Below are 24,819 nucleotides of genomic sequence, written 5' to 3'. Positions count from 1 at the left end.
TGCTGGCGTGGGTCTGCAGCCCTGCAGGCAGCAGCTGTCTGTAATGGAGGATGCTACGGTCATCACACAGCTGCACGGTCCCGCAGGCCTGACGGCCTTCTCTGCTGTTGCTGTCCATGTCTGGGCTTGGTTTGTCTGTCTACAAGCGCTAGCAGAGACCTTGAGGGCTGGGAGTGGGTCAACAAAAGATAAAGCACAGCCCCAGCCTGTTATCTCAGCTTCAGATATCGACATTGGCAGAATTTTCCGTGCTTGGAGAGGGAAAGCATTGAAACTCCTGCCAAGAGCAAAAACTGATTTGCCCACATGCTGTCCAGCCCTCTGATCTGTCCTTGGGGACAAATAAGGAAACTGGCTCTTTGATCCAAAGCTATTTTCATCTGCCTCTGAGCAGTGCTTGCGGTGCGTCGCGCGGTTCACAGGGACGGGGCTGGCGGCAGCGGAGGTAACCGGCCCCTCGCCCCGGCCTTCTGAATGGGCACCTTTTGTCTTCCCTGAGAGTGCTGCCTGGGCCAGTTTGGGTCCTGTACTGATGGCGGCTGAGAACTGGTGTGTCTGAGCCCCGGCCAGCTGGTGCTGACCAGATGGTGAGGGGGGCAGAGGGGTCTGGAGTGCATCCTGTCCCCAGAAGTGCATGCTGCGGAGCTGGAGGCCTGGGTGGTGCCCGCGCCTGCTCTCAGGCTCTCCTCCCCTGCCCCGACCCCTGGTCTGGCAGCCAGCCTTTGGCCTCTGTGTTGGCCCCCGCCTCCTACTGATGAGGATCAAGGCTGCCCCAGGGAGAAAAGCCCAAGGTGTCCTGCCCTACATACTGATCTACATCATCCTCTGGGAAGCAGGGGAGTCCTGCCTTAATCCGATCTGATTCTTATCCAAAGTCCTAGGCCCACACAATAACCAGACCCCACCTGCATTGATATCATTTTCATGATTTTTTTCATGATATTTCCTTTGTCTTGTAAAGAGATAACTCACATACCCATGCCTTATAAATTTAGCCCTGCCCTCAACACATTGCAGCTCTTCACTGCCCATGGGTCCTGTCCCCGTGCCTGTAGCTCCTTAACTGCCCACGGGTCCTGTCCCCACGCCTGTAGCTCCTCACTGCCCGTGGGTCCTGTCCCCATTCCTGCAGCTCTTACTGCCCAGGGGTCCTGTCCCCATGCTACTCCATGCTATTCTCTGAATAAGAGCGCTACTGCCAGACCTCAAGAGTCCAAGAAATCTTTCTTTCGACTCCTTGACTCACCGAGCCTGCTCACTACCATCAGGGTCCAGCTGGACGCTGGCTGCTGGGCTTCAGTTCACCCACAACTCTGGGCAGAGACCACCCCCGATCTGCCCTGCCTGCCGCCCTTTCTGGGGTGGGGGAGCTCAGACAGAAGGGGTCCGAATTTTGCTGGGCCTTGAGGGGTCATTCGGACAGGGATAAGCCCCAAGGAGGAAGGAGGGACTGCACAGCTGGGGAGGCCTGCCAGTGAAACCCGGAGATGGAAGTTGGCGTGCGGGCTGGTGTGAGATCCTATGCCAGCTCACCGTACCGTTGCCCCAGAAGTGGCTGCCTTCCCTGTGCCCTGCCTCCAGTGTGCAGAGGCGGATACGGCTTGGAACCAGGTGTGACAGTTAATTTTATGTCAGCTTGACTGGGCCTCAAGGTGCCCAGACATTTAGTCAAACATTATTCTGGGTGTGTCTGTGAGGGAGTTGAAATTAGCATTTGAATGGGTGGACTGAGGAAAGCAGATGGCCCTCCCCAACGTGGGTGGGCCTCATCCGATCAGTTGAAGACCTGAATAGCACAGAAAGGTAAACACCTTCTGCCTGACTCCATTTTCCTGGGACATTGGTTCTTTCCTGCCTTTGGACTCAAACTGAAGCATTGGCTCTTTCTGGGTCTCGAGGCTGCTGGCTTTTGGACGGGAGCTACACCACTGGCTACCCTGGGTCTCCAGCTGACTAATGTCTGATCTTAATATAATAAGCCTCCATAATCGTGTGGATCAACTCCTTATAGTAAATTTCCTTACACACGCACCCCATTGGTTCTCTTTCTGAACACTGACTAATATACCGAGTGTCAAAGTTTGACTTTGATTCCAAAACATGCCCCTAAAACCTGGTAGCAGAGACATGGTCTTGACAGCCTCAGTTTTCAGTGGTGGGGGCCTGGCCTTCTGAAAGAGAAGGACTCAGCCCGCAAAGTCTCCAGTCTGCATGGAAATGTCGCAGCCGCTTGCCCCTCCTGAGAGGTCAGGTTCTGGTGGGAGGAGGGGATGTGGATGGAGCCTAGAGGGTTGGGTCCCTGAGAGGGCCAGTGCCCTGCCCCCACACTGTCTGGGCTTGGAGCTGGTGGTGATAGAACGCACTGGGTTAAGTGTCGAGATCAAGCACTGGGTAAGCATGTACTTGACTCTCCCTGAGGAGAAGGGGGCAGAATCCTGAACTGACTGAATATTTACCCAATTGTTCAAATCAAATTTGCACACCACACAATTTTTTTCTAGGGTCAAGAGAGTTGCACCTGCAAATGTTGCCTTTTGTAGCTCTTAAGTAAAAATCAATTAGCTTATGAAATTTCTCTTGGTTCCTCTCTCTGCCTCCATCCTCCACTCCAGGTTTTGCCAGTGGAGCTGTACCACATTGTGGCCTGCCATCCTTTAACAATGTATAAAAGTGTATCTGGTAGGGTGCTTTTGATCACAAGCAACAGGAAAAGCAGTTCAAACTAGTTGAAACAATAGAGAGACTTCTTTAACTAACTCAAATGAAAAGTCCAGACTGGAAGGGGCTTCAGGTGAGCCTTGCTCCAGTGGCTTGACAGTGTCATAAGGGCCATTTTTCCATATTGCCCTCCACAATAAGTCAGATTTAACTAATAACTGCTTCCTATCAGGTCCCAAGATGGCAGACTGTAGCTTCTTGGGCGGCCTGAGTCTTCTTTCATGTCCAGCCAGAAGGAGCCTTGGTTCTGGTGCTTACAGTTCTTGTAGGCACTGCCAGGATCAGCAGAGACATGTGCCCATCTCCATCCCAAGGACTGGATACAGGAGCTGGCTCAGCCCAGGACATGGGATGTGTGCTTGGAACCTGGAGAGGAAACACTTCACTGGGGGCTCAGGGTGGCCAGGTGAGCTTAGGGCTGTTGGGAAGGGGAGGGAGTAGAGAAGGTGAGGAGGTAGCAACAAGTGTCCCCTACAAATGGGATGCCGCGTTTTCACGTTTTATTAAAATTCATTTTTGCTACTGTCCACCCACAGTTTTCCTGCTCGCTGGTGAGGAATCCTTCAGCTCAGCAGAAATGCTAAATTGGTACCGTCCAGGTGAGCGTGGGAAGGGTCCACCACCTGCGGTTGGGCGGGCTTCGGAATCATGCTTCGTGGCCACCCCCACACTGGCCTTGTTCTGCTCGCCCATGAAATGGGTTGGTGGTCGGCTTTGTGAGGTCCCGGTGAGGACGAAGCCATGCTCCCTCCCGAGCGTCCTGCCCACCGAGGGAAGGGTGTGGAAGCGCTCTTAGGAGGCACTATAGGTTCATGCAAACACGCAGAGTCTGCTCCCTGCTGAGAGCACTGGGGGTCTTGGTAACAGACAGAGCAGATCCAAAGGGTAAAGGGGAGGAGGAGGCACAGGGGACGCAGGGCTGTGAGCCAGGACCCCATGAGCACCAGGCGGAGGGGAGGGACCCCGAGAGGAGTGAGGGCCCAGTCTTCCACTAACCCTCCCTGCTGCTCCTAACAAGAACCTGGGGACCCGTCCTCAATTCACCGTCCAGCCGAACAGGAGTTACTGAAGGTGGCCGTGCTCCTACGTGGTCACTCCCTGGCCTGGTGTGGCCGTGAGCCTGATGCTGACAGCATCCTAGCTGTTGAGGGAGGGGAGCTCTGCAGTGCCCAGCTCAGGGCTGGTCCTGGGGTCACCGCTGGGCAGGCCCTCAGGGCAAAGGCGCACTTGGAGCTGCAGCGCCCGGGGCGCTCAGAGCCGCCGAGTGTGGCAGGGAGGGGATGCTGGCAATGTGGTAGGGACAACCCGGGCCCCCGCCAACCCCAAAGGCGGGTCTGCAGCTGGAGGTGGGGGGGTCTGGCCCTGCTGTGTGGTCTTGACCAAGATGTTTAAATTAACCCGGCCTCCGCTTCCTCATCTATAAGAACCTGGGTGATGAATGACCCCTCGGGGCCTTGGGCAGCACCCCCAAGGGCAGAGAGTGATCCTGTAACAAGATGTTACCGTGGGCCGCTTCTGTCGGTTCTGTTGAGACCCCAGATGCAGAGGAGAAGCAGATGGTAAGTGTCCCACCTTCGGAGGCGGGGTTGGCTACACGGGTGGGACTTGCGCTGTCAGTGGCAGCCGGTACTTCACTGCCTCAGGCTGCCACCTCCCGGGCCTCCTCCTCAACCTCCCCACCAGAGGTCCCAATTCAGCCCTGGGCCCATTTTCTCTGATGCTGCTGGCTCCCTTGGTGACCTCTGCCAGGCCCAGGTGCTGGGGCCCTAGGTATGTCTCCAGCCCGGCCTCTCTCCTCAGCTCTGGACAGGAATACTGTCCGCCTGGTGGACACCTCCTGACCTCAGCCCACACGGGACTCCCGACCGCTGTCCCTGACCAGCACGATGGCCGTCTTCCCTGGCTCAGGGGACGGCAGCTCCATCCTTCCATTGGTCAGCCCAAGGCCCTGGGCTTGTCCTGGCCCTCACTTCCTCTTTCTCGTCACTTGCAGTGAAGTAGAAAATCCATTTGCCTCGATCTTGAAGACATACCCTGACTGTGACCCCTCTCACCACTTCCATTTCCTCTTCTGCGGCCCAAAGTTCACTTGGAGTTTTGTGCTGACCCTTCACTGGTCCCCACAGCCACATTCCCCCACCCTAGACTGTCTGCTCTTAAAGCCAGCCAGAGCCAACCTTTTAAAATGCAAGATATAAGCTGCCGCTTCTGCTCAGAGGCCTGCAGCGGCCTCTCATCACTGGTTTACCGTCATCACCCACCACTCTCCCTGTCTCACTTGGTCCTGTCTAGTTTGGCCTCCAGGTCGTTCTTAGAATATGCCAGGCCTATTGTTGCCCCAGGGCCCTTGCACTGCCCCATCCCTCTGCTCAGAATGCTCTCCCTCCACAGTCCACTCTCTCCACTTCCCCAGGCCCTTGCTCTAGCATCGCCTTCTCCCTGAGCCTCATATTTAAAGCTGCAGCTTCCTTTCCACTGCCCAGTGGCCCCGCCCTCGGGTTTCCCTCCCCAGCGCAGGCGGCATTCTGACACCGTTGGGTCTGCTGCACTGTTGTGCTTCCTTTTGTGTCCTCTCATGGCAGGACAGCTCCCCCAGGTCAGTGATTCTGTCTGTGCTGTTCTCTGAGGGACCCCCCCCACCCCATGACAGACCCTGGCTCAATAAATATTTGAGGAAGGAGGGGCACCTCTGGATGGTGTTAAAAGTTGAGCTTGAAGGAGGCAGGAGAGGGTTTCTTTGGGGAACAGTTGGGCTGCTCTGGGGCAGGCGGGAGAGGGACTTCAGGGAGACTAGGGGTCCTGACTCGTGCCCTGGGAGGGGCCGCTGGTGGGCTCTGGGCTGAGTCAGGTGTCAGCTGACGCCAGGGGGAGACTGCCCGAGGGGCGGCAGGCGGGGACACACGGCCCGCCCTGTCACCTGAGGACCAGAGGTGTCCGTGCCCGAGACACCGGGCCGGGAGCAGCGGCGGAGAGGCCGCGAGGGGAGAGCCGGGGCGCCGGGTGGGCAGCAGAGCCCGACGGTCAGACAGGCCCGAGGGGGCTCCGCCCGGGCACCCGGGGCTCCTGCGGGCCGTCGCTCCAGCGAGGGGGACCGACCGTCAGGCCTCGTGTGCAGACGACATCTGCGGGGTCCCGCCTGCGCCTGAGCTGCCAGAGGGGGTCCCCGCCGTGCGGAGGGCAGGTCAGCGGTGGGAGGGACGCGGTTTTGGACGGAAGGCGACAGGGAAACGTTTTGTTATATGAGCAAGAGCAGGAGACGCAGGACCTGGCGAGCTTCCCGCGGGGAGCAGGTCCGACGTCTGGGTTTCAAGGCGCGGTGGGAGCAACGAAGACAGACTGCACTGTCCCCCCGCAGCCAGGCTTTGTCCCTGTCCTGGGGGCAGCTCCCTAAAGCAGGTCATGAGGCCACGTGCTGAGGACAGCCCGGAGGCGGCGGGCTGGTTGAGTCCGCCCCAGTCCACGGCCTGCCTGTGGCTGTGCAGGGAGTCGAAGGCCCCGGCGTGGGGGCGCTGTTGGGCGCTGGACCCCCACTCCCAAATGGGGGAGGGGCCTCCCCCTCCCCCGAGCAGGTGAGAGGGGCTTCGAGGGGGGCACTTGGGAAGGAGCACTGGGTTTTAGGGGGACACAAGGACTGGAGCCTGACTTTGGGTGGTGCGTCATCAGGACCACCCAGATGGTGCTGCAGTACCGCGCCCCCGCAGCTCAGAGGCGGCGCTCGGAGCTTCCGGCCACGGCAGCGCCCAGCGTGAGCTCGCAGAGGTTTCTGCTCACGCAGTCGCTCAGGGACCCTCCATCAGCTTCGCTGTGCTCTCCTGTTGCCCCAGCAGAGGGAAAAGAGGATGTGGCTAATTATGCCTTGAGCTTTAAAGCTTTCTCCAGGAGGTGACACAGCTCACAGTTGTCCACACGTCATTGTCCAGAGCAAATCACCTGACCACCCTTTGAAGAGGTGCATGGGGGTATGCATGGGGATGGAACGTCACCTGGAAGGCAGGGCCCCAGAAATATTTGGGGACCAGCACTAGTGACCACTGCTGCTGGGAGGAGCCCAGAGACAGGCTGTTAGGGACTGGCAGAGCAGGGGGAGGGGTGGGGCCCTTCTATCAACAGTGAGATGAAGGGTGTGTGCCACAGGGAGGGTTGTCTTGAAAAGGACCATGGGGACCCCACAGAGGGATGGGCCCCAAAGCCTCGGTGGTGGGGCAGGACCTGAGAGCAACCAGCGCAGGAGGGCACTGCCTGTGCGGACGGCCCAGCAGGGGCCACAGAGGAGCCTGCAGACTGTCCGCGGGTGACATCAGCTTGCCCTGCTGGGCTGGGTAGTCTTTCCCTCTTCCCTCATTCCCCAGTCCTGCTCCCCAAGACTTCCCCATAACCTGGAGCTGCCTGGAACAGCAGCCACCGGCAGGGCGGGGTGGAGTGAGAGGGTGAGAGGAGCAGGCGGCCACTGTGTGACAGGGTGCAGTCCAGGGAGGCCTGGGCGGGCAGGGGAAGAAGCTTTGCCTGGGACTGAAACTGGATTCAACTGGCGTTATGAGATCACTGGCCGGGCTGGACTGTCTCTTGTCCTGGAGAGGCTGAGAGGCTGCGGGCCTGTCCAGGAGCCCCTCCGGGGCGTGGAAGACAAACTGGCTGATTTGAATGCGCGGCAGGAGCAGGAGCATGCTGCGACCCTCTCTCTCTGAGACGAACGATTCCATCTGGAATGGGGAACCTCGTCCTTGCCTGGCCTGCCTCCCGGACAGCATGACGCGCCAGTGAGAAAGGGCTGCATCGCCGGGTGCTGGGGGCCAGGAGGCTCTGTGAGGGGCACCCCAGGTGCTGGGAAGCAAGCCCTCTCAGGATGGCTCCCCCTCTGCACCCTGAGCTCCAGGGCCCTGCGGCCTCCCTTCCCCTCCCTCCCACTGCCTCCTTGCCTCCCGTGCTCCCCAGGCCCTGCCCTGGCCCTTGTGGCCCACTCAGGGGCAGACATTCTCACAGGTGAGCCCACCACTGTGGGCCCAGAGCTGTGTGGGGGACAGCTGTAGACTGGGAGAGCTGGGGTGATGGGGGTGAGCCAGGAGGCAGCCAGCCGGGGGAAGGGACGGGGTGACCCGGACAGGAGAGGAGCTGGTGCCGTTAGTGCTGGGGTGGTGTCTGCGGGGGCGTATGGGCAGCAGGCAGGGGCCAGGCGGGCTGGGCCTGCGCTGAGGTTTCCTCCCACAGCGCCTCCCCTGAGGCCAGACGCAGCTCCGCGTCCCAGTCCTGCCGCTGGAGCACGTTCTAGGCCGGGGATGCCGGCTCTAAGCAAATGCTGGAAGGGGACCGTGCTGTGGAGAAGAGGGGAACAGGGAGCCCACAGAGATGAGGGATCAGGGGATGTGAGCCAGGAGCCCCAGGTGTGAGGGGTGGCTGTGGGACGCCAGGGCACTGTCAGGTGGGGCAGGGCTGCTGTTGCAGGAGAGGGGTGGGGCCGGGCCCTGCGGTCCCCATGGGGGCTGCCACCCCGTGTGAGTGGGGGGCCCTTGTAGGTTTTGAGCAGAGGGTGACAGGATCTGATGTAGATTTTAACAGGCTCGTTCCAACTTTGAGTCAAGAATACCCTGGAGGTGGGCAAGGGTGGGCAAGGGGTGCCAGCGGGGGCTCCTGCAGTCCGAGGATGCAGGGCGGGGAGAGAGGCTGGGTTCCGGACATATTCTGAAGGTTGAGCTGAGAGGAATTGCTACGAGGGGGGATGACAAAAAGGAACCGGATGAGAATGTACCCAAGGTTTTTGGCCTGCCGATGGAAGGATGAGCGTGCGTTGATCGAATGGGGAGGGCTGGCAGGGAACAGTTTTGGGGGACAGGTGAAACACAGTCTAGTTTTGGACGTGGTAAGCTTGAGATGACCGTGAGGCCTTGAGCCGCTGTCTGGAGTAAGGGGTTGGGTTCTTCGCTCCTGCCTTTGGGGGAGGGGTGTGCACAGCAGGAGGCTGTATGTATGTCGGTGATACTGTGTTTGAAACCCTGGCGAGGGAGCCACCACAGGAGGGAGTGGAGACAGGAAGAGAGAGGTTCCAAACCGACGTCCAGGAGAGCTCCTGAGAGCGGCAGAGGAGGCTGAGAAGGAGCGGCCGGGAGCCACTGTCTGGCAGGCAGCTGGGCAGGGGTTGCTGGGGAGGACACGGGGGCCCGTGCCAGTCAGAAGCTGGCCTGGGCCCAGGAGAACAGGCGTCGGCTCTCTGGAGTGGGGCTGGAAAACCTCCCTCCGGGTGAAGACTGAGGCCTCGGCTGGAGCAGGGCTCCCCACTTCCTCCTGCTGAAGCAGCCACGTCGGGAGAGGGAGAGACTCCGCATTGCGGCCTGGTCTGCTGGCGCCCAGGCTGCCAGGGTGGCGGTTCTTCTGAGTTGGCTCTGGGCTGGGAGAGGGGTGCCAGAGGCTGGGGTGCTGCCATCGGCCCTGGAAAGAGGGTGGGTGGGGAGGCCTGCGTCTGGCCAGGCATAGCCCACTGCCTCCCTATCAGGAGATGAAGAAACTAAGGCTGGGAAGCTGTGTGATTTGCTGTGGGTCACACTGCCAAGGGCAGGCCAGGGCTCCCGGAATCTTCCCCCTGCTGGCCACCCATCTCTGTAGCACGGCTTTGTGAGAATGAACCACAGAGCAAGTTGCACAAAGTCACGGATGTTCTGGGGCCGTTTCCAGAAGGCTCAGATATGCACAACAGCGCTGGGTCTGGCTTAGGGTGCGCAGACACGCAGTGGACGAACGCCCGTGCAGAGTGGTGGGGGTCCACTCTAGCGGACCTGTGGCCTTTGTGTTCCAAGCTAGCGGTGCAGGCACAGGTGTCCTGCTGTTCCTTCTGCCTTAGCTCTGTGGGAACAGTGATGAGGGAGGGAAGAGAGGCTGACGGCAAGCCCCCAGGCAGCCCTCCCTGGACACCCCGGAGTGGAAGGAGCCTGGGGCGGCTGGCCCTTCCCGCTTTGTGCTGGGGGTGGGGGGTGGTTTGGGTTCCTTGGAGCTGCCCTTGTCATGGTCCAGGGGCACAGCCAGGCATGAGTCACTTGTTCTTGCCCTGTCTGGCCGTGAGGCGGCCTCTCCTCGCCTTCTCAGCCAGGGAGAGAGCTACAGACCCCTGTGGGGCTCCTTCTCTGTTTGAGGCTCCAGCTGCTCCTTTATTCTCCCCGAGTGGCCTCAGTGCCCCACTGTGCCAAGCTCTGCACCTCCTGTGGGACCCGCTAAGTGCCTTGTAGGTTGTGTTATGAGGACCAATGCTGCTCTGGGGCTGGCTCGGAACGACTTGCAGGAGCCAATGGCCACATTTTCAGAAATTCTGTGAGCCAGTCGTCAAACTGTCAGCCGCTTGAAACAGACGGTTTGGGAGCATTTACACCACAGATGTGGTTCTGCTACGTGGGCCTCAGGGCATTTTTATGCTGGAGAGCTGATTGTTAAGCATTTGCCAGCACAGCACTGTGGAGTGCCCCGGGGAGACTTCCTGAACTTGCCCATCTGTGGTCCGGCCACGTCCGCTCACACTCTCTCCCAGGTGTCCCGAGGCCCCTGAGGCCTGTCCGGCAGCAGTGTGGGCTGCGGAGGGTCACTCTCCTGCCCTGCCAGCACTCATGCTCTAAGCACATGTTGGGTGCTGCCTGGTAGGAGGAGCTCAGGCCCCTGAGTCCCACAGGCCCAGGTTTTACCTCTGGTTGTGGCTGTGCCAGTCTGGCGAAGTGACTTAGCCAGTTTCTCCCTGGTGACAGGATGTTAATGCTACCTGCACATAACCTCCACTGCCAGAAGGCCGGTGCCACTCCGGCACATGGCAGTGCTGCACCAGCCACAGCCTCGAGTGGTGGGGCTGCTGCGCTTTGTCTGGGGACTTCTGCAGATGGACTCCGAGATGCCTCCCCCCTCCTTTCTCCGTTCAACGCCACTGGTCTGCAAGCAGATGTGCGCAGTACAAGGAGAACACTGCCTCGAGATCCCTTGCTGACGGAGGGAGTCACCCTCAGTGTCATCCTGGCGTGGGGGTGTGGAGGAAGGGGGCAAGTGTGCTCTCACGGGTCCGAGCAGTGTGGGTGTGAGGAGCAGGAGCATGGGCGCGGGGCCTAAGGCTGCGTGGATGGGGAACGTGTGCATCTGGGTGTGGGAGGAGCTCCGGATGTGTGCGGATCTGGATTTCTGTGCAATGAATTTGTTGAATCCTGGCCCGGCTTGCAGATGGAGGACAGACACCGTCCTCGTGGTTGAGTTCAGTAGATCCTATACCCAAAGCTGCCTCTCTCTCCTTTCTAGTCCCCACAGTGGCTCGGTGCTGGACCCCCACGGGGACCCCACATTGGCTGCTCACGGAGCGACTGTCTCCCGTTGTTATGGATCCAGTTGTGTCCCCTCCCCCCATTTATGTGTTGCAGCCCTAAACCTCAGTGTATTTGGAGATAGGGCATAAGGGTGGGCCCCGATCCATCCGACGGGGGCCCTTAGAAGAAGAGGAAGAGGCATCAGTCTCTCGCTCTCGCTCTCTCTCTCTCTCTCTCTCTGTGCTCATGGAGGAAGCCATGTGAGGACACAGCGAGCAGGCCGCCGTCTGCATGCCAGGAAGGATCTCTCAGCAGACACCCCCCGCCCGGCACCGTGATCTCAGACTTCAGCCTCCAGAGCTGCGAGGAACTGTCTGCTGTGGAAGCTGCCCCGGCTGCGGCGTTTGCCGTGGCAGCTGAGTGGACTGAGACGCCAGAGAGAGCTCTCTTTCGTGGAGCACCATGGGCTTCGCAGACGTTATTCCCACACAATATTTATTTGTCTTTGCATGATTTGTATGCATTATGCCACTAGATTGTCCCTGCTTTATAAATGAGGTGCCTGAAGCACAGTGAGGGGAAGTGACTCGCCCAAGGTCACGGTAGCAGAGCCAGAATTTGAGCCCAGGAGGGGGTCACCTGGCAGCCACGACCCTGACCCCACACCACGCTTGGGGTCTCCTCATGAAGCCCGTCGGTCTGACTCCTCCTGGCCCCTGCAGCCTGCGATGCTGTGACCTGAGGCGGCCTTGCCTGTGAACGGAGCCAGAGCCACTCAGTCCTTAGCACCCTGGGAATTAGGCACAGGACGAAACCCCCAGAGAGTGGGGCCAGCGCCAGGCCCGCAGCAATGGCTCTGTGCTGCACCCTGGCATTTTGATGGATGAAAAACATTTCAAGTTTTCTTGTAAAAATGTCTGTTGTGGAAAGATAAGGTAATTTGGCACATGCAGCGGTGACTTCTTAACTAGTCTGTGCAAGAATGGTGTGCTTATTTTTAGCCTTGGGGCTGGGAGCAGTGTGGCCCTAATCAGCTTCAGGGAATTGCTGGCCAGGCCAGCGCCAGTCCAGACCCAAAAGGCAGCTGGGCAGGGCCCGTGTCTGCCAAGGGTGCAGGCGGGACCCTCAGCTGCCCTCCTGGTGCCACATGCACTGGCCATGGGGGCAGTTGAGGAGCCCTGTAGAGAACCCAAACTTCAGAACCAGAGGGCCTGGAGCACTCTCAGTGGTCAGGGGGGACGCGTGCCCACCTCCGAGGTTGGGGGGCTGAGTGTGACACTGAGTCCTGAGTCCTGGGGCCCAGAGGCACTTGCCTGCCCTGTGACTCAGGCAGCTCCTTTCATCTGTGCAGTGGGAGGAAGAGATGAGATGAGCTCAGAGTCCTGGAGCCTGAGCCTGTCCAGCTGCCAGCTGGGGCGGGGCTGTGCCCTGGGTGGGTGCAGATGGGGTGAGTGCGTGGGGCAGAGTCTTCACCTGTCGTCTGTAGTGGCGCTCCTTCCTGTGGAGACCTCCTCGAGCCCCGCCCGTGCCCTAGCCGAGCTGGAGTGACGGACAAGGCATCCTCTTATTTGGCCAGTGCAGGACCCAAATTTCCCAATGGAAGTTTCCTCAGGGGCCACCGGGTGGAAGGGGGAGGTCCAGTGGGGAGCTTGTGTTCAGCCCCCCGTCTCACCTCCTTTGCAAGCTCCTCTGGGTGTGGCCTCTCCCTCTGCCTTGGCCAGGCCTCCACTCTTTTGCTGAAATCCTTAGCTCTGCTGATGCCTTGGTCCCACCCCAGTCTGGGAGCCCTGAGGGCTGACAGTGATGGGTCGCCTTGGGGTGCCCGGAGCAGCATAGGGGCTGGACCTGGGCAAGTGCGAGAGTAGAGGGATCACAGGGAAGACTGCTGTCCTTCGTGTCTCTGGGATTTGCTGTGTGACCCCATGACCTCCCTCCCTCTTCTCCCCAACACTCCAGATTCTCTGGCTCCAGAGGACTGCGAGGGGCTGGCCCTGGCTCTGGGCTCAGGTTTCTCCAGCAACTGGCTTTTCTTGGGGACCCTTCCCCCTCTCCTCCCACCTCCAGGCCTGTCTTGTTGGAGGGGACCCAGTGTCCTCACCCCAGTCTGCAAAGCATCCTTCCTCCATTTCCAGCAGCAGGAAGCCCAGAATCTTCTCTGCTCCTTGTGTGGCTACCCCTGTTAGCATCCTGGCTCAGCTTGGCCCTGCAAACTGCCCAGGAGGCTGTCAGCCTGTGTGCAGCCCACCCAACGCCTTCCTCCTCAGCACCCCCTCAGGGACCAGAGTGCTCAGGAGGGAAGAGGCGTGAGCACTTGGGGGCCCTACTCTCTGAGAGTGGGCTGTGCAGTCAGAGGGGGCTGTGGTTGCCTCTCAGTTCACATGTTGACCAGCTGCGTGACTGAGCCTGTCGCCTCACCTCTCTGGGCACCGAGTCCTTCTGTGACAGGTGGGAGATGGGGTTATTGTGAGACCCAGGGAGATGCCTCCTGGCGCCCTCTGGGCATGGGGCTCCCCACAGTGCTCGCACAGGGCCCCCTGCTGCAGGCTGCCTCCTCTCAGGACTGCTGCAAAGCTGCCGTCAGGCTCAGATGTGCCCTGTTGTACTTTAGGTAGCAGTTTCCTTCTGTGTCTGGCGTGGGGGACAGTTGCCTCCATGGTCTCTGGATGCTCAGCTCAGTTTGGAATGGTGGTGAAAACTTCAGGCCCCAGCTCAGACAGGGCCTCAGCTGCTCCCCTGGGGCCAGCACCGTCCCACTTTCTGAATCTTGGAAATCACTCTCTGAGAAAATGCAAAATTCCTTTACCCTTGGAGCGCCCTTGGCAGCTCTGGGTACATTTCAGCCCATCCGTGCAAGGGCCAAATATTCCAGCTGGAAGCTGCAGCCCCAGCATGCAATCCTGCCGAGTAGGAGAAGGAAGTGGGTTGGAGATGTGATTTCTGATTAGCACGATACAAGGAGCAGCAGTCTGGCTTCTGGTGGAGAAGACAGTGAATTAATTGCACACTGATATGAGAGATGACACCCGATCTATGCAGCGCCCGGCCCTGCTGCAATTGTGTGTGTGAAGGGTAATCACATCGTATTGCAAGCAAGTTGTGGCAGGGGTTCACTTACACTGCAGAATGACTAAACATCCCCGACACCCTCTCTCATCTCCTGATCACACTAGAGAACACGCTGCTCAGCAGAGGAAGCGCCAACAGCCGGGTCACGGCTCCCTGGTCCTTTGTCCGGTGAGGGAACTTCCCACCTCTGCACAGAAACCCTCTGAGCAAGTGTCATGGACTGAAAGTGTGTGTCCCCTACATTCATGGGTTGGAGCCCTAATCCCCAGTGTGACGGTATTTGGAGGCGGGGCCTTGGGAAGATAATTAAGTTTAGATGAGGTCATGAGGGTGGGGCCCTCATGATGGATTAACGTCCTTATGCAAAGAGAAAGAGGGGTCCGAGCTCTCTCTCTGCCCCGTGAGGACCCAGCAAGAAGGTGGCCATCTGCAAGCCAGGAAGAGGGACCTCACCAGAGACTCAATCAGCTGGAACCTTGGTCTTGGACTTCCCAGTCTCCAGAACTGTGAGAAATAAGTGTCTGCTGTTTAGGCTGCCTGGGCGGTGGTATTCTGTTCCAGCAGCCTGGGCTAAGACAGTGAGCAGGAGTCAGGAAATGCAGCCACTCCTGCAGGCGAAGCAGGCGCCGTCCACGTGGCCCCAGGCCTCCCGCCATGTGAGGACCCACTTACACATCCACCAGTCCCTGCAGGCTTGGTCAGTGCTCTTTACCTTTTATTGAAGAGCTGTTTGAAGCGAGAGACTGGGGTTTGCCGCGTTCCTTGTTCCTGTTCCTTGCAGAGTGTTAGATATTTTAAAAGTGTTTTCCTTTGATCCTTGCAGCAATAAGCACTTTTGAGGCAGGCTTAAGATTTCATGGGGAAATCTTAAAGAATGGGGAGGCTGACTATTCACAGGGTGCCTACTATGTGCCGGGTACTGTCACTGGCACCGGACAGAATAGGCAAACAGCCCCTCTTTGCAGAGCTGCATTCCAGCGGGGAGCAGACACATGAACCATGGACATTCTATCATCAGACGGGAGGAGATTGCATGTGAACAAATTAGGGCTGAATCAGTGGGATTAGGAGGCCCCGGGTGGGTGCAGGCAAGAAGTGGGTCGCAATCCTGTATGAAGGGTCAGAGCAAGCCTCGCTGACAAGGTGACGCTGAGTGGAGATTTGCAGGAGGTGAGGGAGTTAGCTATGTGCATATCCGGGTGAATTCTGTTCCAGGCAGAGGGAAGAGCCACTGCTGCAGCCCTAAGATGGGACATGCTGCAGGGTTCTGGGAACAGCCGGGACGTGGAGTGGCTAGAGCCGGGGGAGTGCCAGGAAAGCAGTGGCTCAGGTGAGAGGCCACATCACATAGGGCTTGGCAGGTCGTTGTGAAGACTCGGGATTTTGCTCTGAAATGGGAGCCCTGGGAGAGCTGGCTCCATGGAGTAGCACGATCAGAACTTTATTTTAAGAAGGTCATTGTGACTTTGTCTGGAGGCAAGGGTGGAGCCGGTGGAGTCCGTGGGAGCTACTGAATAATCCTGGTGAGAGGCCATGGCGGCTGACACCAGGCCATCTCAGTAGAGGGAAGTGGTCAGATTCTAGATATATTTTGAGTAGCGAGCCATCAAGATTTCCTGATGAACTGGGAGTGGGGCGCAATGGAGCAGATGAGGTGGTGATGACCCCAGAGTTTTTTACCTGAGTGATTGAAAGGAGGGAGCGGAGGTGGGAAGGTGCAGTCAAGCAAGCTGGGGAGGTGTCATGAGTTCAGTCCTGAGCGGTTGAGTTTGAGTATCCCGGTGAGACTGCCGAGTAGGCGGTCGCCCAGGGTCCCAGAGCATGTGAGGAGCAAGACTAGTAGAGGACTTAGACTTGCCAGGTCTCTCTGTCCAAGCCTCTCTCTGCTATTCCATGAGGATTTTCTCTCTTCCAGTAGTTTTGGGAACAAGACAAGAGAAGGGACCTTGTGCAGCAAAAGTTGTGTTTGCTTTGGGATTTGAAAGCCAGGATTCCCCCAGGATTCGACCTTTCCTCGAATGCCCTGGGTGGAGCCTCTGTGCAAACATGCGTTTGGAGGGCTTTGTGCAGTGGGGTGATTGTTCCTGCCCCGTCTCTCCCTTTCATCTGTGAGGTTCTAGAATGCAGGACTGGACTCGTCCATCTCTGGCTTCTCCGTGCCTGGCTTCTGAGGAGTCCTACAGAAGATACTCAGGGAGTGACTGTTTGTCACCCGGGGAAGCACGGCCACCTGACCTTACAGGAAACAAGGGTTTGAGGTGGCCCCCGTTTAAAGGGGGTCAATGCTTTCAGAGTCTTCGGATGTATTTCTGTCTAGAGCTGTGGCGTTTGGTGTGGGCTGGGGACTGTCAGGGCTGGCCACCTCCATGGCAGAAGTCCTGAATATCTTTCCCCAGTTATGTTTCTTTTGGTTTTTCTCTTTTTGGGAATTGTTCATTCATGTTCTTTGCCCATTTTTTTCTATTGGGTTGTCTGTCTTTTGCCTTTGGATTTGTGGGAATTCTTTATATATGTTGGCTACTAGTCTTTTGTTAAGCTGCAAGTATCTTCTCCCACTAGTGGCTGTGCTTTCATTTTGTTTTTATCTTTTGTTCATAAAATTGTAAAATTTTGTTATAATCAAATTCGTGATCTTTTCCTTTATGATATATTCTATGTCCTTTGAGAAAATTCTCTATAATGAGATCATAAAAGATATTTCTCAATATATTCTTCTAAAAGCTTTCAATTTTGACTTTTCATGTTTGGATTGTTAATTCACTTGGAATTGATGTTTGTATAAGTCAGGATTTGCTTTCATATTTTCTCATGTAGATGACATTGTCTTTGTATCATTTATGGAAAAATCTCTCTCCACTTATTTTAATGCCAACTCTCTCATACACCATTTTATAAAGCTGTGGGTCTGTTTCTGGGCTCCTGCTCTGCTCCATTCTCCTGTTTGTTGGACTCTGGACAATGCCACACTGCTTTAATGACTGTAGTTTTCTTATGACTCCTGATATTTGATAGGGTAAATACTCTTATTGGTTTCTTTCTTTTTTTTCTTTTCTTCTTCTTTTTTTTTTTTTGAGGAAGATTGGCCCTAAGCTAACATCTGTGCCAATCTTCCTCTATTTTATTTGTGGGATGCTGCCACAGCATGGCTCGATAAACGGTGCCAGGCCTGCGCCCAGGATCCAAACTGGCGAACCCCAGGCTGCCAAAGTGGAATGTGAACTTAACTGTTATGCCACCGGGCTGGCACCCCTATTTGTTTCTTTCTATTAAAAATTTTGGTGCTATTTTGGCCAAAAATATTTTGGTCAGATACATTGTAAAGTCATTAATTTGTCAAGTGCCATGAAATACCCTGTTGGATTTTAATTGGAATTACATTGAATTTATAGCATAATTTGGAGATAATTGATATCTATATGACATTGAATCTTCTCACCCATGAACATAGTAAAAGTCTTCATTTGTTTATATTTGCCTTCGTTTGTCTCAGTGCTGTCCTAGGACTTTCTCTACAGGCAGGGCTGCAGTCGTGCAGGTTGTGTATCTCTGTAACGTCTGTCTGTGTGATGATGCCCTGGGATCGTGCAGTGTACAAACCTCATGGCTGCCCAGGTCAACCACGTGTACAAGTCTTGCACAGCTGTTCTTAGATTTATTCCTAAGTATCTTATAGTTTTTGTTGCTACTATAAGTGTATCTTTCAAAATTTTACATTTTCTAACTTAATGTTTAACGTTAATTTAATTTTCTGATTTAATGCACACACACATTATCTTGTATCCAGTGAACTTGCTGAACTCTTTTATTAGTTCTAACAGTTTGTAGATTCTTTTAGATTTTTCTATGTAGACAACCATAATATTTACAAATAACAAAATATTTGTTTTTTCTTTTCTAATCCCTATATAAACTTTAAAAAAAAAGTGTTATTGAGCTGGCGCAGTGAGGAGTGAAGCAGTTGTAGTAGGTATCTTTGCTTATGCCCGACTTTAAATAAAATATGCTAATAAGCATGATGTTGGCACTGGATATAGAGAGACAGCCCTTATCGAATGAAAGACATTCTCTCCTATTTCAAGTATGTGAAGAGGTACTTTTTCATTGATTTTTAAAAATCCGTTTGTAGCAAAATTACCATCCCCACCCCTTTCAATCTTTTAAGGTGGTAAGTTATATTGCAATATTTTCTAATATTAGGTCAGTCTTGCTTTCCTAGGGTCGGGTTGGTCATGATACGTTCTTGTTTGTATTCACTACTGGATTTGGTTTGCTAACATTTTATTTATGATACTGATCTCTATGTTCATGAGCATAACTAACATGGTTTTGACATCAAGGTTACACTAGCCTCCTAAAATGAGTGAGGAACATTCTCTCTGTCCGTTTGAATAGTTTGTACAATATTGGGGTTGTCTATTCCTTGACTGATTTTTTAGAATTCACCCTAAAATCATCTGGCAGCTGGGTTTGATTTTTCTCTCTGTCTCTTTATGTCTCTCTGTATCTCTACTTCTCTCTCTCTCTCTGTAGATTTTCAAACACTGAATTCGAAATATGATGTACATCTGAAAAAAATTAAAATTAAAAAAAAGAGGAAGAAAGTATGACCACTCTGAGTATCTGCGGCTGTATTTTAGTTCAGAAGAATCAACAGGGAATCGACAAGGATGACAAAGGTAATTTCCAGCCCTTTGACGATGAGATTGTGGGCTGCATTTCACATATATTTTTGCTATGAAAAGAAATTCAGAGGCCTTTCCAGTGAATCCTAATATAAACTAGGACAGTGAAACCACTTGACTTGGGGTCTGAAAACAGATTTGAACTCAGATTTTGTCATTTTCTAGCTGACCAACTGTGGAAAAGTTGCTTAATTTCTTTGAGCCTCCATTTTCCTCATTTGTAAGCTGTGATAGCACAATGTTGTAAAAATTAAATTAAATTAGGTATATCATTAAAATTCATCCCCCATGTAGTCGGTATTCAAAATGCTCAAAAAATAAATCGCAAATTATATATATATTAAAAAAAGCCTATTCAGCTTTTCCATTTCTTCTTGAGTCAGCTTTGGTAAGTAGCGTTTGTTAGGAAATTGCCTAAATTGTCTAAGTTTGCATAAAGTTTTAAATAATTCTCTGATTTTTAAAACTGCAGTCTCATTTTTCATCCATTTCTGGTTTTTGTCATTATCTTCCTTCTGCTTTCCTTGGAAAAGTTGCTTTTCTGTTACTGAGTGGATGCCTTGCTCGTTGGTCTTCAGGCCTTCCTTCTAATGTGGTGCAAGCACGGGAGACTCAGAGCTTCTGTCTGAGGACCCCCACGAGTTTGGACATATCGTACTTCTATTATTGTTCTTTTTAAGTATCTTCTAATTAACATTTTGATTTCTTTTTTAGTCAATGAATTATTCCTAAGTATGTTTCCACATACTCAAAAGTATGCTTTGTTTATTTGTTTCTAGTTACTTTCCTGTGATTGATTTCTAACTTAATTGCACGATACAGCCTCTGAAACTTGTTGAGACTGGCGTCAGGGCGAGCATATCATCAATTTCTTGTTACTAATCTGTGGTTATTGAGAACTATGTGCACGTTTTGGTGGTTGCGCCTTATGGTTGTCAGCAGATCAAGCTCGTTAACTGCGTTGTTCAGATTCTCTGAAGCTGTGCAGTGTTTGCTGGGCTCCATCTGCTGATTGCCGCGAAGTGACTTAAAAGCTCTCGGTGAAGTTGTGGATTTTTTCCTGGTAATTAGGTCAATTTTTGCTTTATAAATATGAAGTTATGTTTTAGTTGTAGGCGATTTAGAGTGTTTACATCATTCTGATGATTCTTTCTTTTTTCCACTGTGTAGTGTATTCTCTAGTTTTCTTGATAATTTTTTTCTTTTTGTAGTATTTCCCTGGTATGTTTTTTTAAATTCTTTACTTTTAACTTTTCTGTTTCCTTATGATTTAGGTGTGATTCCTGTAAACAAACTATTTCTGGATTATTCTTTTAATCCAACCCAATAATCTTTGTTTTTCGTTTTTAAACAGGAACGTTTAGTCAGTGTATATTTACTGTGATTATCGATGTGTTTCGGTTGCTTTCTGTCACTTGATTTTGTGCTTTCTGTCTTTCTACGACCTTCCTCTTTCTTTCTTGTCTTTTATTGGCATGACTGAGTTTTCTTAGTCCTCGTTTTCTCCTCTGCTTGTTTGAGAGCTGTGTCTTCTATTTCTATTTATCTCATGATCGTATGTAGACTTTTTAAATCTTTTTATAACACATAGATTTTTTCAGTTTTATTGAGATATAACTGCCCTACAGCACTGTATCAGTTTGAGTTGTAGAGCATAATGATTTGACTCCAATATATTGTGAAATGATCACACATTGAGTTTACCACGTTTAGTTAGCACCCATCATTTCATACAGATATAAAAAAAAAAGAAAAAGAAAAAATGGTTTTTTCGTTGTGATGAGAACTCTTACGATTAATTTCCTTAACTACTTTTGCGTATAACATACGGCAGTGTTAACTATAGTCACCATGTTGTACACTATGTCCCTGGTACTTATTTGTCTCATAACTGGGAGTTTGTACCTTGTCCACTTTCATCCAGTTCCCCCTTCTCCTACCCGCCGCCTCTGGTAACTACAAATCTGACCTCTTTTTCTATGAGTTTGGTTTATTTTTTTCAGATTCCACATATAAATGAGATCATACAGCATTTGTCTTTCTCTGTCTGACATTTCACTTAGCGTAATGCCCTCAAGCTCCATCCATGTTGTCACAAATGGCAGGATTTCCTTCTTTTTAAGGTTGAATAGCATTCCATTGTACATATATACCACAACTTCTTTCTCCAGTCATCTGTCAGTGGACATTTAGGTTGCTCCATATCTTGGCTATTGTCAACAATGCTGCGGTGAAATGCGGGTGCAGACGCTCTTGGAAACAGTGTTTCCACTTCCTTCAGATAAATATGCAGAAGAGAGATGGCTGGATCGTATGGTATTTCTATTTTTAAGTTTTTGAAGAATCTCCATACTGTTTTCCATAGTGGCTGCACCAATTTACATTCCCACCAACATTGTACAAGGGTTCCCTTTTCTCCACCCCCTCACCCACACTTGTTCTCTCCTGTCTTTTTGATGACATTCATTCTAACAGGTGTGAGGTGATATCTCATATGGTTTTGATTTGCATTTCCCTGATGATTAATGGTGTTGAGCATCTTTTCACGTACCTGTTGGCCACCTGTATGTCTTCTTTGGAAAAATGTCTATTCAGGTTCTTTGCACATTTTTAAATTAGATTATTTGTTTTTTGCTATTGAATTGTATGAGTTCTTTATATATTTTGGATATTAACCTCTGATCAGATATATGATTTGCAGATATTTTTTCCTCTTCTATAGGATGTCTTCATTTTGTCAATCATTTCCTTTGCTGTGCAGAAGCTTTTTAGTTTGCTGTAGCCCTACTTGTTTATTTTTGATTTTGTTGTTTGTGCTTTAGGTGTCAAATCCAAAAAATCACTACTGAGACCAAGGAGGTTTTTTTTCCTGTTTCCTTCTAGGAGTTTCCTGTCTTACATTTAAAAACACTCACTGGAGAAAACAGTCTTTTTAATAAATGGTGCTGGGAAAATTGAATATTCACACGCAATGGAATGAAACTAGACCCCCATTTATATCCCTCACAAAAATTAACTCGAAATGGGTTAAACACATAAACTTTTTTTTTTTTTAAAGATTTTATTTTTTCCTTTTTCTCCCCAAAGCCCCCCCCAGTACACAGTTGTATACTCTTCGCTGTGGGTCCTTCTAGTTGTGGTATGTGGGACGCCGCCTCAGCGTGGTTTGATGAGCAGTGTCATGTCCGCGCCCAGGATTGGAACCAACGAAACACTGGGCCGCCTGCAGCGGAGCGCGCGAACTTAACCACTTGGCCACGGGGCCAGCCCCTAAACACATAAACTTTTAACATGTCAACAAGTCTAAAAGTGGTCAGCCCTGTCCCCTGTCCCCAGACGCTCCCGGACTCTGAGAGTGTTTTCCCTCCGATCGCCGTCCTTCTGCTTAACTTCCTTGTTGCTTGGGATGGCTCTCGTCCCAGCAGGTTTCCTGGTGGCAGGAACTCTGTCGCTGGTCCCTGCTGCATTCGCAGGGCCTGGAGCAGCTGGGGGCACGTGGCAGGAGCTCAGTAGAATGTTGAACGATTGGACGTTGTTGCTATTCATCCTTTAAGTTCCGTTATGTTATGCTTCCCGCGTTCGTCAGGATCGTTGTTATTGTTTTATATGTTTATTGAGTGGCTGCCACTTTTTCCCTTCATTAGGAGCACAGCAGGAAGTTTTTCTCAGATGAAATGTGTTCTCTCCTAAACTAGGGTAAGCCTTATGTATTGATGAGCCACTTCCCTGGTCCCCAGGTTGTGGCATCTTCCAGTTTGCGTTTCTACACCTCAGAAAGCACCTGCTGTTCCGGGCCCTTCAAGAGTTCCCCAGGCTGGAAAGCGTCTCCGAAATAGTGTGCGCTGGCCCTGGTCCGCCTCTCTGCCACGACGGAGAACAGACTTTCAACACACACGCCAGGGAGTTTAGGAGAGGGCTCCCTAATTCTCCCCCTTTCCCACATCATCGGTTGCCTCCTTGTTCGTTCCCAATCGTTCCCATGAGCATACAAATGTGCTGTCATTTCTCCCATCTGGGCAGCAACCCTCCTCCAGATACCCCCTGAGAGGGGCATGTTTCGAGCTGGAGCCAGCACGGCTGCGGATGGACTGGCTGCATACCAGAGATCGGTGCTGAGGCTGACACCGGGTGTCTGGTCTTCTCTCTGCCCTGCAGGGGTCTGCAGGCTGCTGCAGGTGAAGCTTGTCCTCCTGAGTGGGCAGTGGGAGTAGGAAGGGTCACAGGGGAAGGGCCTAGGCGCCTTGGGCTGTGTTTCCTCCTTGCAAGTGTCAGGGGAGCCTGGAGCATGTCCTCTCCTGCTCTCCAGACAAGGCCTCTGCCCGCTGCTGCCAGATCTCTGGAGTCTGCAGAGGTGGGCTCGCCCCCAGGCACAGCATTGCCTCCTGGGCCCAGGTGCAACCCAGAGCCTTTATGGGACACGCCTTGGACTGGGAGAAGCCCTGCCGTTGAGGGACATTGAGTCCTGGGGGTCCTGAGATGGGCAGAGCAGTAAGAGGAGGGGGCTGGCTCAGTGAGGAGGAGGTTGACCCCAGAGGCAGGTATAAGAGGGCCCTCAAGACAGGATGTGGTCAGCTGTCATCCTGCTGACCTGCTGCTCCTCCATGTCAGGCTGGACCTGTCGGCACCAAGGCTCCAGGCCTCTGCGGGGTGCCTGGGCGCTGCTGTGGTTCCCCTCAGCTGATCGGGCTCCAAAGGCCCTGGCCTCCCCTTGAAGCTGTGGGGGGCACACAGGAGGGACAGCTTCCCCGGGTCCTCTCTGAGCCCACACAGGGGCCGACTGGATTGACCCTCGCCCTCACTGTGGCCGTGTGAGCAGAGCCCGACCTGCTGTGTCTCACCTCCCTCCCTGTCCTGTGGGCCCTCCTCGGGCGAAGTCAGGGGAGTCAATAAGACTGTCTGTGCAAAGGTCCTGCGCAGAGCCTGATGCACAGTCAGCTCTTTCTAAGGACTGTGCTCTCTCCTGTCACCACCTTGGCTTGTGTGGTAACTGAGTCGGGCCCGGGGCCTCCATGTAATCATCTGCTAAACAGAGTCAATAGGCCCTGTTCGCCTAACCTGCCAGGACTACTGAGAGAAACAAGTCGGAGAGTGGACTTGAGAAATGCTCACTCCAGGCCGCAGGCTTGCGCACGGCGTCTCCAGCTCGGCCCCAGCCCCCCCCCCCCTCCCCCCGCCAGAACGAGAGCCCTCTGCTTCCACCTGCTGAGCCCGGGAATCCACCGGGCTCTTCACTCAGACGACTTCACTTGGCTGCTCCCAGCACGTGTCTCCTCCCTTGGACGCCCGGCCCATCTCCCCTGACAAGACTAGTGCAGGCCCTTCCCTGGGCCCAGGCTCCATGCCCCTTCACCCCAGAGCCCGTCCCTCTCTGCCTTGGCTCCTCTGCTGGCCTCCTGAGCAACATGGGGGTCCTTGGACGCAGAGCAGTCTGACGAGAGAACCGTGGGCGTTTGGAAGCAGTGGAGGCGTGAATGGACGGGTGAGTGATGGGTGATGCACTGTGAGCGACGGCTGGCTCGGGGACGGAAAGCGGACGCTGTGGCCCACAGCTGGTGGGCCTGCTCTGGGTGGAAGGATGCCCTGGGCTTGCCGAGTTCCCAGACACCCTGGTGCTCAGTCCAGAGCAGCCCCGAAGGAGCGCGAGCCCTGAGCAGAAAGGGCTCCTGGGCTCAGGCCCCAGTTCCCGCCCTGCACTGGGCTCCTCTCTGCCCTCACCTGTCTGTGTCCTCTTTGTAAGTAGCAACATTTTGCCTGGAGTGGAAGTTGACTGTTGAAAATAAAGAGAACTCCATATGGGTTTCATTATTGTTCCCTATTTAAGTGGCATCATCAGAGATGTTTCTGGTCCTATGTCTAATTCCTTACCTCCTGTTCATCCGGCAACGTGCTGGCTGGTCGTCCCCCCATGTCGTCAAGTCCAGGCTCCCCGTTCTCTCAGCAACGTCACGCCGAGTGACCGTCTTCCTGGAAGCCCACCCCTCGTGCCTCTGTGAGTCCATTCTGCCTGCCTTTCCCCGTCTTCCCAGGCCCCGTGCTGCCCCCGAGCTCTCCCGTCCCCAGGGCCCGGGCACCCTGCATGAGCGTGTCTGTGGGCC

The 24,819-nt window shown here is 53.7% G+C and overlaps 1 long non-coding RNA gene across 1 annotated transcript; it reads left to right on the top strand.

The window, feature by feature from the left end:
• The first annotated feature begins 484 nt into the window (after positions 1-484).
• LOC139076729 (uncharacterized) lies at positions 485-20,790 on the top strand. The gene is made up of 4 exons (XR_011528623.1): positions 485-3,124; positions 3,255-3,317; positions 4,143-4,277; positions 11,233-20,790. It is a non-coding gene; the product is annotated as an uncharacterized lncRNA (long non-coding RNA).
• Positions 20,791-24,819: the final 4,029 nt, after the last annotated feature.

This window comes from Equus przewalskii, chromosome 17, assembly GCF_037783145.1.
Source record: "Equus przewalskii isolate Varuska chromosome 17, EquPr2, whole genome shotgun sequence".
NCBI lineage: Eukaryota > Metazoa > Chordata > Mammalia > Perissodactyla > Equidae > Equus > Equus przewalskii.
The sequence above is the reverse complement of the archived record's forward strand: the minus strand, read 5'-3'. Positions and strand labels throughout refer to the sequence as shown.